Here is a 13,873-nt window from a genome sequence, read left to right on the forward strand (position 1 = left end):
TATATAGTTTTTTCATAAGTTTTATTTTTATATATATTATAGATAATCTTTTTATATATATAAATATAAAGTTCTTAATTTAATTTTTATTTTTAAGCCTATATTCTGCTCTGGGAAGCTCAGGGGGGGGGGGAAGGGAGGGGGGGGTTTTGGGAGGGGTGGGGGTTTTTTTTTTATATATATGTATTGTTTAGTTTTATTTTTTTGTATATGTTGTCTCTTGTTTTGTATTCTTTTTTCTTTTTTGTAAAATTTATAAAACTTTTAATAAAAAAAAAAAAAAAAAAAAAAGAAGGATAGCAACAATTGAGGACAAGTCCTCTTCCAAACATCCCAACAGGTTATAAGGCAATCCAGATGGAAGTCATTCAGGGCTTATTCTTAATATTCAGGATGCTCTGCCCAGGCCTTCATCTATATTGCACATGAAAACTGCACCTCTAAATATTTTATTCAAGTGCTGTTGTTATTTCACGTAGGTAAGCCTGTGTTAATGTTTTCAGAGATCAGAACAATACATTTTACCAAGGATTATTTCTTTTAAAAATTCCATTGCCAGTTGACATATCCTTGGTAGTAATCCAGGTGTAAAAATCTGAATGTCCACTAGATGGAAGCAGAAATCAAAGCGTTTGCTGACATCTAGTAACTATCTATATTAGTGCGATTCAGATCTATTAGCCTATATTGAGAAGAGTATTCACTTATTGTAAAGACCCAGACAGTGGAAATAAATCTGTGCAAGACAGGTCAACTAAAATAACCATTAGGGTTTAACTGATTGTGTCAATTCACCTCTTTTTGGTGCTGTAGGAATATAATCCAACCAGTTATCTGTTGTAGAAACAGGGCCTTTGATATGCTAAATAGAATACTTTATTGGCCAAGTGTGACTGGACAGACCAGGAATTTGTCTCTGGTGCGTAAGCTCTCAGTGTACATAAAAACAACAAAGTAATATAATCATAAGATATCAATAGAAGAAGGTAGTAGAAAAGATTAGGATAATACTAATACAGCCATACTACATGGGTAAATATCCTTGGATATAAGGCAATATTGTGGTAATTAGGTGTTCAACAAAGTGATGGCAAGAAGGAAAAAACTGTCTCTATGTCTAGCTGTTTTGCCATGCAATGCCCTGTATCGGCATTCTGAAGGGAGGAATCAAAACAGTTTATTTCCAGGATGTGAGAGATTTGTAAATATTTTTTCACCACTCTTTCTGACCCATGCAGTATACAGGTCCTGAATAGAAGGCAAACTGGTTGCAATTGTTTTTTCTGCAGTCCTAACTATCCATTGAAGTCTGTACCTATCCGCTTTGGTTGCTATAGCAAACCAGACAGTTATAGAAGTACAAATGACATACTCAATAATTCCACCATAGAACTGTATCAACAGCTCCTGAGTTAACACAGAAAAAACATTCTTTGTTGTGCCTTTTTAATGATGGTTCTAATCTTAGGTGTCCATTTCAAATCTTGGGAGATTATAAAACTCAGAAACCTGAAGGTCTGTACTGTCATTACTGTGTTGTCTAATATTGTAAAAGGTGGTAAAGTAGGAAGACTCCTCCTAGAATCCATTTTCATCTCTACAGTTTTAAATGTGTTCAGCTGCAGATTGTTCTGGCTGCACCACAGGGCCAGTTATTCAACCACCCATCTATATGCAGCTGCATCACAGCCTCAAATGAGACCAATGACTGTTATATCATCTGCAAATTTCAGTACTTTAACTGAGGGATCCTTCAAGATGCAATCATTGGTATAGAAAGAAAACAGCAACGGACACCAGGAGGGCATGTGGGCTAATTGAATAGGTATTTGATGCAATTTTACCTAGCTTCACCTGCTGCTTTCTATCTGTCAGAAAGTTCACACAGAAGTGTGGACAGGCACAGCTAGTTGAGTCAATTTAGAGTGAAGAATTTCTGGAATGATGGTGTTGAATGCCAAGCTGCAGTCTACAAAAGGACCCTTGCATAGGTCATAAAAGATTTATAAATGCATAATCTTTGCTTGTTCCTATTTCCAAAAGGAATGTGCCACAAACAAGAATCATCAGCAAAATGTCTCAAGTTTCCTTTCAACCGCCTGTCAGTTTTTACAATTTAGAAGCATATGATGTTTATTTATGAAAAGGGAATGCTTATGGCCTCCATCAATTAAATACAGATGTCAGCATGCTAATTAAAAGGCAGAACTACATATCTATATCTTCACTAATATGTGCTGATCGGTGCTTCCAGCGCAACCAGAAGAGAAAAGGAGAAGGGTGGGAGGAGGAGAGGATATAAAAGAAGGAGGTTTCGGAGGGAAAGGGAGAGAAAACAGACGTTGGGGAAAGAGAAGGGGACAGAGAAAGAGAGACAGGACAGTGCGAAGCCTTAGGGAGAGGACTCAGCTGACCTGCACCAAAGAGGAAAGGAGGAAGAGGGGGGGGGAGAGAGGAGAGGATATAAAAGAAGGAGGTTTTGGTGGGAAAGGGAGAGAAAAAAAGACAGAGAAAGAGAAAGAGAAGGGGACGGAGAAAGAGAGACGGAGAAGAGGAGAGGTTTTTTTGAGACAAGCAGAGGGAAAGAAGGGGATAGAACAATGTCAGAGAAAGAGGCATAAGTTTCCCATTAAAAGTGTAGTAAATGGGCATACAGATAGTCCTCAACCTACGACCACAATTGAGCTCAAAATTTGTGTTACTAAATGAGAAATTTGTTAAATGAGTTTTGTCCCACTTTTCAAAGTTTCTTGCCACATTTGTTAAGCGAATCACTGCAGTTGTTAAGTTAGTCAACACAGTTCTTAAGTGAATCCGGTTTCCCCATTGACTTTGCTTGTCAGAAGGTTGCAAAAGGGGATCATATGACCCTGAAACACTGTGACCATCATAAATATGAATCAGTTACCAAGCATCCGAATATAAATCACGTGACCCTGGGAATGCTGCAACAGTCAAAAGTGTGGAAAATGGTCATAAGTCACTTTTTTCAGTGCTGATGTAACTTTGAACAGTCACTAAGTGAACTGTTGTAAGTCGAGGACTACCTGTACTTTATCATTTTTTTCCTTTTCTTTTTTTGGTCATCAAGTTTTTGACACCTTGCTAGGTGGTACTCGAATATTGCCATATCCTAAAAGTGGTACAATCGGTGAAAAGGTTAAAAAGCCCTGTTGTAAAACAAGCTGCTATTACTGCTTTCCACATTGCAGTTGGGAGTTCTGGTAAAGGGGCAGTGGTGGCTAAGGTTTTTGGTTTTGTAGAGGGATAAGTAAGGATTTCAAAGTGTTGTTTTCTATCCCATAATTGCTGCTGTTAATAAGAAAAACTGATTACTACAGAATATTTGAGATATCCTTGTATATTAAAGCTGAAATTGTGACATTAAAAAAAACCCTAGTCGTTACACATTGGGAAGTTTCTTGAAAATGTTTCTTGAAAATGAAAATGGGTGCTTCCATTACTCCCCCCCCCTGCCTCATTACAACTGACTTTCCACTTTTCCACTTGAGGGAAAAGATTACAAATCCTCTTGAAGCCAGGGAGAAGCAGAGGATGATTGAAGATTACTTGTGGCAATGATGATTGGAAAAAGTGAATAGATAACAGGCAAATATGCTATACTGCATCTCTGGCCCTTCCACTGAAATAAAAGAGACTTGCTCTCTGTTTAAAGAGCTGGCATATTTGGCAGGATCACTCTTACAAGAACAGTCTCAATTCTTTGTTTCCAATACATAGAAATGGGGTTGTCTAGGTGATAACCAGGAAAGAATCTGCTGGCTAAGGAATAGCAGCCATAACTAACAAGGTATTATATAATGCATTTGATGAAAGCTGGACATCCCCTCCCCACCCCAACAAAGAAATAATCTAGGAACACACCAACTAAATTGGGTCAACAGCAGCCTGAGGCTAAATGGCAAACACTTGACACACACAATGAGGAACCAGCTAGCAACAATCAGGATACAACAATAAAGTAATTAACACCTTTCAGGCAGGATTAGCAAAGAAATTTAACCAACAATAGTCACTGACCAACAAATCAGAAAAGGCAGATTCAAACTCACCAATCAGAAATGACAAATTTGGAAACCACAAAAAGGTATAAAACTTTTCTTTAAAGATCATTCTGTCTAGCTAGCTGGGGACTCGAGTTGAATTGTCACTCAACTTTGATCCTCGTGATTAAACCTCTCTTTCCGGTAACTGACTTCACGATCTATTTCTTCCACACCGCGCCGTCAAGGGGAATCCTGGCTGGAAGAACTGAATGGGGGAATTCCTCCCAACAATCTGGTGACCACGAAGGGACTTCCAGCTCACCCAGCCACCGGATCGGGCCCAGAAGAGTCGTCACCCAGCCGGCAGTGGACACTTTGATCCGCGGGGAAGCCTCCTCGGACCCTGCCCGGTTGGCATCGGGTAGTAAAGGGAGTTTTTGAGTCTTGCACTCAAACAGCTACCGAGAAAGAGGCTAAGTGCCACCAATTTTAAATTTATTAGGTTAGAGGGTCTGGGGAATGAAAGGAAGAATGCATGAACGTGTGTGTGAGGCACCCTCCTCTTAGAACCAGCTAGAGCTCGCTCCCTCCGTGTGCCCTCTAGCCGCACCCTGACCTGCTGCTAGCTCCAGTGGAGCCATGACCGGCAGAATTCGGGAAAGCAAGGGGGGGCATCGGAGCGTGAGACCTTCTGGTGAGAGAGGAGGACTGAGCGGGCAGAGAAAGAGGAAAAGGACTTTACCCTGGGCAAGTCAGGACCCCTTCCATTAGTAAAATTTAAGCAGATAGTCCCAAGAAGGGAGCAGCCACCTACCTCCAAGGGCAAGCGGAGGTGCCCATGGACACTGGAGGTCCAGGTGTCCGTAAACGGTGGCGTAAAGCCGGCCAGTCAAAGAGTAGCCCGTACCTTCTAAGGAGGGAAACTAGAAGGTCTCTTCAGACCCCTTTTTGGTCTGAAAACATGACAGATCCCTTGAAGGAGCCCATGAACTCTGAGAGGGATCCAGAGAAGCTCTGTGAGTCCTTTTTTTTTGGACTCACAAAATCATGATAGTAGGAAAAAGTCTCACAAGGAGACTTCCGATGAATTGTGCCCTTTATTGGTAGGGAAATCCTGGTATAGAAACATGGGAGGTTCCAATTCAAGGGCGGAAGTAGGTTTCCCTGTTGAGAGCTTGCTCGTAGCCTGGGACAGGAATCAGCTACCTGTCCAGGCCAGAATGAAGAAGAAAAGATTAAAGGAATTATGTAGGAAATGGGCTTTGTTTAAAGATGAAACGGAAGACAAATTTGGGCTGAAGGTGGCACTCTGGAACTTAAAACACTAAAAGTGCTTGGATCAAAGATAGAACCAACCCAACTACCCTATTAGTATTGCTGGGCTGAACTGTCCAGACAGAGGAACCCGATCCAAGTCAACTTGGACCCCCAGCCTCCCTTAGATAACCCTGAACTGACCTTCATGGCCCCCCTGTTTAACAGGCCCGTACCTGGGCGACAGAGGGGCCAGACTAAACACATTTTAACCCACACCTCTTTCTCCCCATCCGATTTGGTTATTTGGAAGAAGGAAGAAGGGTGCGGACCCCCATGCCGTTATAGAAACCATAAAGTCTATTATAGACACTCATAATCCGTCTTGGGCAGACATGACTCAACTGCTGCACGTGTTTCTGACCAAAGACGAATTAATGAAACTTTTTGAAAAAACGGAAGAGATAGCCAGGCATCCCGTAATATCCGTGCCTGGGCAAGTAGCTCCCGCCAAGGTCGCCTGGCCTCTCAATCACCCAGATTGGGATTATAACAATCAGAACCATTGGGACGATTATACTAGGGCAAAAATAAACCTAATGGAAGCCCTCCAGGAAATAGGGAAAAAGCCCCTCAACTGGGCTGAATTCCAAAAGACAATGCAGAGGGACAAGGAGACCCCAGACGCCTCTTAGAAGCCGGAACCGCATTCGCACATTTAGATATCAGCTGCTTGAAGGATAAGAACATTCTTGCAACTGCCTTCGTTAACCAATCTGCGAACGATATCTGAGGGCACTTCCACACGATAGTTTCCAACTGGTCTACTTTAGATATCTCGGAGTTGCACAGGATCGCAAACTTTGTATTTGACCAGAGAGAAAGGTTAGCAGAAGAAGAGAGAGAAAGGAAGGAAGCAGAACGAGAAAGAGAGAAAGAGAAAAGGCACAGGATGGAAAGAAGGGAGGACTTGCAAGCTTTTGCCATGATAAATAGGGACAATGGGAAAAGATATCGTAAACCTCCCCCACCGAGAGCAACCTGCCGGCGGTGCGTGGCTGAAGGAAAACCCTTCTGCCAGCATTGTTTTCGATGTGGAAGGCTGGGGCATACCAGTAGACTCTGCGAGGAGGGTCAAATTGGGGAGACCTGGAATCAGCGTCATCCTCCAAGACCCCCCTTCCCAAGGGGGGCCCCTAATCATCAGAGTGAGGAAAGGGACCAAAGTATGCCCCGATGGGAACAGCCAGAACACGAGCTAGCCTGACTAGAAACTGATTATAAGGCTACATTTCAGGGGCTAGCTATCCCCTTAAAGGGCAGCCCCGATGGAGAGCCCCTGTTGACAATCACTGTGGGGGGGAAAAACATATGAATGCTTCATTGATACCGGAGCTACCTCCTCTCTTCTCACAACGGCACCCTTTAATAGTGCCTGGGGCCAAAGATAATGTAATGGGGGTTGGAGGAAAACTTATCCCAGTCGAATTTACAGACAACTTGAAGGTAGAAGTTGGCCTGTTCTCCTTGGAACACCCTTTTACTATTTGTCCTCAATCCCCCTTATCCCTCCTGGGTAGGGATTTGCTTTGCAAACTTGGAGCGACTACTGCAGAAGGGCTCCACTTAGACATCCCGGTTAAGCAGGCACATTTTTTCATGGTATGTTCAACCGGCAAGGAGATCCAGCTGCCTATGGATCTCCGAAGCTTGCCGGCCTCTCTGTGGGGGTGGGACCCAACCGAAGTAGGGCTGCTAAAGGCAGCTACCCCGGTTACAATCCAAGTTAAGCCAGGACCACCACCATGTATTCCCCAATATGAGATACAACCGGAAGCGATAAAACCAATCCAAAAACTGGTAACAGCATACTTAGAGCAGGGGGTGCTGCGTAAATGCACCTCCCCTTGCAACACCCCAATCTTCCCGGTTCGAAAACCAAAGGTAGACATCGAAGGGAACCCCATTTACAGCTTCGTGCATGATATGAGGGCCGTGAACAATCATGTAATACCCAGAGCACCGATAGTACCAAACCCAGCCACCATAATTACAGAGGTACCGGCGTCAGCCACTCATTTCACAGTAATTGATCTCTGTGCAGCCTTTTCCAGTATCCCTGTGGACCCTGCATCACAATACCTCTTTGCCTTCACGTGGGATAAGCAACAATATGCCTGGATTTGACTACCGCAGGGCTATATGGAGTCCCCCACTTTGTTTTCACAGATTTTAAGGGAAGACCTAGCTTCCATCCTCCTACCATACAAATCCACACTTATCCAATACATGGATGATCTACTGTTAGCTTCAGAGACTGAGGAAAGCTGTAGGGCAGATACCTACCACCTACTGAAATGTCTGGGGGAAAAGGGGCATAAAGCGTCCCCTTTTAAATTACAGTACTTAAAAAGGGAGGTGTCCTATTTAGGGTATATTATTGCCCCTGGGGTCCAAAAATTAGAACCCAAGAGAGTCGAGACCATCCTAAGAATGAAGCACCCACAAACGAAATGCCAGGTGCGCGCCCTATTAGGGGTCTTAGGATTCTGCCAACCATGGATACCAGCCTTTGGGGAATTAGCAAAGCCTTTAGTCCAACTAACGAAAAAGGACCAATCTGATCCTATTGAATGGACAAAGGAATTGGCAAACACCCTAGAGAAAATAAAGCAAACCCTAGCCTCAGCCCCAGCTCTGGGTCTCCCAAACTATACGAAACCCTTTTTCCTTTTTATCCACGAATGCAAAGGTGTAGGTTCAGGGTGTTGGCACAAAGGTTCGGTCCAAACCTTAGACCAGTAGCCTATTATTCAGCCCAGCTAGATCTGGTAGCTAGAGGAGCCGTTCCATGCCTGAGAGCCGTGGCTGTCACGGTAGAGCTAGTTAAGCGACCAAAGGACCTGGTTTTGGGATGCCCCCTCACTCTGAGGGTTCCCCATGATGTGTTTGCCATACTCTTAAAGTCGCAAACCCAGGCATTTACCCAACAACACCTGGCCCAATACGAAGCAGAACTACTCACTTCAGAAAATATTTCCTTTGAACGCTGCAACACGCTTAACCCGGCAACATTGTTACCGACTAACCTAACAGATAAAGCATTATATGACTGCCTGCACCTAGTCCAGGACACCGAACTACCACGTCCTGATTTAACAGATAATCCTCTTCCTAACCCAGACCTAGAGTTATTTACCGATGGCTCTTCCTACCTTCTGGATGGGACCCGCATAAAGGGAGCAGCAGTCATTTCTCTGTATGAATCAGTCTGGGCTTCCCCCTTGCCTCCACATTACGGCGCTCAAGCAGCCGAACTCATTGCATTAAAAAGGGCATGCGAAATAGCTGAGAACCAGTCTGCCAATATATATACAGACTTCAGGTATGCTTTTGGGGTCTGCCATGCGACCTTTGGAAACAGAGAGGGTTTTTTATGTCCAGCGGCTCATGCGAACCTCATATCTGATCTATTGAGAGCTATCCGTCTACCCTCATCCCTAGCAGTCATCCATTGCAAAGCACACCAGAGGGACAATTCAAGGGTCACAAAAGGGAACCATTTTGCTGACGTTATGACTAAGTGGGCTGCCACTCAACCCCTGAAAACATTTACCACGCTCCCCACATTACAATTAAGACCAACAGTACAGTACCAAGACTTACTGGAGCCTGGGGAAGAAAAATTATGGGATGAAAAATGCGAGGCAATTTATAGAGAAGGATTTTGGTGGGTCCCAGACGGGAGACCCATAGCCCCCAGACGTCTGCTACGGCTGATCTGTCAACAGTTGCACTCTAAGGGGCACTGTGGGACACAAGCAATAGTAGATGCCATAAGGAGAGTGTGATATGCCCCGGGGGTCTATAGTGAGGCCACTCGTATAGCTAAGACCTGTCAAATATGCCAAGCAAATAATGCTTCCTCAAGGAAGGCCACAGACACAGGGGGAAGACCATGGGCCTAAGGCCCTTTTGAGAAACTCCAGCTGGATTACATCCAGCTCCCTAGGAGCAACGGTTACCAATATGTGCTAGTCTGCAGAGACCAGCTGATCCACTGGGTGGAAGCTTATCCATGCTGCCATGCCACAGCTCTGGAAACTGCTAGACACCTGCTAAAGGAACTGGTGCCCAGATTTGGAGTCCCAAGTGTTTTAGACATGGACAGGGGCACACATTTTGTATCACAGGTAATCACGCATGTTCTCCAAGCATTGGGTATCAGGCAGGACCTGCATGCACCAAGACACCCCAGTTCCTCAGGGGGGGTGTGGAAAGGCAAAATAGAGAATTAAAAACCCTCCTAGGCAAACTCTGTCAGGAGACCCACCTGCCCTGGCCCCAAGCATTACCCATAGCGTTGTTCCATCTAAGAACCCGACCAAGATGAGACATAGGCATCTCCCCCTTCGAACTGCTGTTTGGTCAACCACCTGACACACTCAAAGGCCTGGACCCCCAGTCCCTCTGCTTGGAGAAAGGGGGAGATAGTCTTGTCATCCTATCTTACAGCTTTGCACCAGAGACTCAGAGAATTGTGGAAGCAAAGTGCCCTAACACAGACCTTACCATTAGAAGAAAACCTACACCATTTTGAACCAGGGGACTGGATTTGGATAAAATCATACATCCGCAAGTCACCGCTGCAACCAAAATGGAGTGGACCCTTTCAAGTTCTACTAACCACCCAGACAGCAATCAAGGTAGCTGAAAGGAACGCTTGGATTCACTGGACACATGTTAAACCGGCAGTTGTAGACCACAGCGTTGTACCTGAGACAACACCCAAGGTCCCACCTTTGAGGCTCAAGAAAAACCCAGAAACTGAAGAATGGACACTAAAAATCTTTTTTTGAAATTGAGACAAATGGGGGAGGGGATTAAGTTTACCATTGTTAGAATCTTATGTGTTATGTATATTATGTCTTTATATTTGAAATGTACCTCTGGGTTCATAGAACCAAACCTATTTCCGGAAAAGGGGAACGTGTGGGAGTATTTAGCGAAGGAAGTACTGAACACTACAGACTTTTGCCTTGCTGGAGGTAGGTCAGTGAAAGACATCTTAACCACATGCTTGATGGGGGTAGCAATAGCACCAAAAGCTATCACCAATGACACTCATTGATAGCCTCATACTACAACATTTTTTACTGGGGAACCAGTACAAACATAAAAGACAACAGCATGTACACATTACAAGTAGCAGCAGTAACCCAAGCAGCTACTTGTTTCACACTGACTGGATGCCACCAGCCTAAAGTTTCCAACTGCTACAACCTCACTAACACTGAACTGGCCTGCAACATCACCAAGGCCATCACCTTCTCATATGGCTATGTGAAACTTCCTATGGGATGGTTTCTATTATGTGGCCTGAGAGCTTATTCCTACCTGCCTGCAAATTCCACTGGGGGCCCTTGCACGTTAGGACAACTAACCATGCTGATGCCCTCCCTACAAAGGCAGCAAAGAAGGAGCTTCCACACATTACCTCCTGACTGCGATTTCAAAACCCCCCTTCTCACGAAAACTGAATATATTGCATTGGCTGTCTCTCTAGTGGGAGTGCCAGGGCTTGCAGCATGAAATTCAAGGAATATAAACAGCCTGGCATGTACCCTAGCTAAAAGTTTAAACACAACTTCCCATGCACTGGACACCTTAAACAGAGAACTAAGGCAAATCAGAGAAGCCATCCTTGAAAATAGAGCAGCCATTGACTACCTATTATTGAGGCACAATGATGGCTGTGAAGAATTCAGAGGGCTCTGCTGCTTCAATTTATCCGACCAATCTGGGCTAATTGAACAAGATATCAAACATTTAAAAGAACTAGCACAAAACATTGGGCACAACCAGTCATCCTGGGACCTTTCCTGACTCTTTTCATGGTTACCAGACTTCCATTGGTTGAAAATTCTTATTGGTAGTATAATCACAGTCATAATAGGTGGAGTCCTCCTTTGTTGCCTATGCCAATTAATTCCTTTAGGGTTAAAATGCCTAAAGATCTTCACAACTCCCATCAGGAGCAAGGAACAAAGCAAGAAAACATCTCTCATGATGTGCCAAATTGATCACCACTACTGTATATATGAACCAGTTGGGCTAATCACTGATACTCCAGTGATAGCCCAAAATGGGGGAATTGATGAAAGCTGGACACCCACTCCCCACCCCAACAAAGAAATAATCTAGGAACACCCCAACTAAACTGGGTCAACAGCAGCCTGAGGCTAAATGGCAAACACTTGACACACACAATAAGGAACCAGCTAGCAACAACCAGGACACAACAATAAAGTAATTAACACCTTTCAGGCAGGATTAGCAAAGAAATTTAACCAACAATAGTCACTGACCAACAAATCAGAAAAGGCAGATTCAAACTCACCAATCAAAAATGACAAATTTGGAAACCACAAAAAGGTATAAAACCTCTGTTTAAAGATCATTCTGTCTAGCTAGCCGGAGACTCGAGCTGAATTGTCACTCAACTTTGATCCTCGTGATTAAACCTCTCTTTCCGGAAGCTGGCTTCACAATCTATTTCTTCCGCACCGCGCCAACAAGGGGAATCCCGGCTGGAAGAACCGAACGGGGGAGTTCCTCCCAACACATTGTTTGGGGATTTTATCATTCTGATGGAATCTGCCATTGTTTTAAAGTTCTGCCATGCCTATGAGTCTGGTAGTGAGATTCTGACTATGACTAGATTAAGATACAATCCTGAAAAACCTTTCTTTCCATATGATGAAGTAAAGAACTGTACTCACATGGCTGGGTTGAGAAATTTTACCATCACAAAAATATCACTTGAACCAGGGTAAAACTCTGTATGAATTTTTGGGAAATATATTTTGGATACTATTCTGCAGCAGTTATATAACTCTGCTATTGTTCAAAACCACCTTTGCCTGACACCTGCTACTCAAGATAGTGCTGGTGTTTTTATGCTTAAATTGGCACGACATGTTTGTATAGACATGGGGCTAGAGAATGGTTCTTCCACATGATGATGAAAATTTTCTCCAAGCATTTCCCCATCCATGGCCATGACATGTAGTTTTCCATAGAATATGCAATTTCTCATAAAAAGATCATACCTGTTAATCTTCTTTTTCTTTTTAAGCTGATCAAGAACTAAACGTTCTTGATGAGAATACCTGTATATATGGTCCTCAATATAGGCAGCACGTGGATTTTAATTGTCAGTAGCAGGCACTGCAGAGTAAGGAGGCTGATCCCAACTATAAACTGCAACAAGGTAGAACTCAGTCACACTTTGATACTGTCTCTTGTTGAGGTTCTGATTTGGATTGTGTCTATGTGCTTGAGAAGATTCCGTATCAGAGCTGCATGACAACACAGGGTACCTCTCCTATTTGCATAATGGAGGAATTGGGACATGAGAAAAAAAAGGCTTGGAGAAGCTATGGGTGGAATGGGAACTAAAGAAAACTTCCACCAGTGAGAAACCAGTATATGAACATACATTTAACACCCAGGGAAAGTGAGGACCAATAACATACAGATAATATTGCATTGTAATATTAAGATATTTATAAGGCATTGTAATCTATTTAATAAAAGTTAATATAACTCCTTGGTTAAGCATTAACAAAGTGTGTTGTTCTCTATCTTCTCTGTGTTCCAACTAGCTATGAAGCCTCAGGTACTATATGTATATATACCCACAAAGCTTTTCAAAACGAAGAGTTTGATAGGACAGAAAAGTCGAAAGAGATATAGAGATATCCTGGGTTAACAGGATCACACTTTAATTTTGTTAACAAAAAGTTAACAAGAAAAGGACACAAAAGGGAGACTACGTGACATTACTCACTATTTCCATAGTAAGAAAAAACATTCAGCTCACATTAAAGGATGCTTTATTCCCCTGATAAAAACAGAAGATAGGCTATAGTTTCTTTTATACTCTATGTCAGGGCTTAACCAAGATTTAGCTCCTTTGATTAACCATATTTATGGCCTCTCATTTAGTCTGACCTTAAATCTTTAAAAGTGTTCAAAAGTGAATGATGTGTGAGAATCTACCAGAATCAAACTTCAACCAACTCCTTGTTAATAAGTACTGTACTGGGTGATCTCCATTCTCTCAAATACTGCAAAATCCCCTTGTTCAAATAGCAAAATGGCAGCAACATAGTTTCTCCCTTGAAAGTCTCTCCTACCAACATCAGGATGAGAAAAACAGATTTCTAGCCATTAGCTCCAATTTAGAGACATCAATTGATTATCTAGGAGATTTAGCAAGCAGTCACTTAACAAAGACCACCCAACTGGAATCCTAACAATGTATTTAATTGGTTCTTTGTCATTATGCTTGAAAGACTATGATTTGTCATGAAGACCCATTGGGGTTTTTTAAAAGTTTTTGCAGGGCTCTGATCTTTTCTCTAAATGTGAGTTCCTCTGCATTTCCCCAGATTTGGGTTTCATTGTTTTGGTTTCCTTTTTTTTTAAAAAAGTAAAAGATAATTCTATTTCTTTGATGCTGGTTTCTCACCTGCTGATTGCAATTAACACTTCCAGCTGGGGCTTGGTGTGTTGACAAAGAGTTAACAAGAAGCTGAGGCCATTAT

Source organism: Crotalus tigris, unplaced genomic scaffold, assembly GCF_016545835.1.
Source record: "Crotalus tigris isolate CLP2741 ecotype Arizona unplaced genomic scaffold, ASM1654583v1 scf7180000017775.1145084777:2100578, whole genome shotgun sequence".
In the NCBI taxonomy this organism is placed as follows: Eukaryota; Metazoa; Chordata; class Lepidosauria; order Squamata; family Viperidae; genus Crotalus; species Crotalus tigris.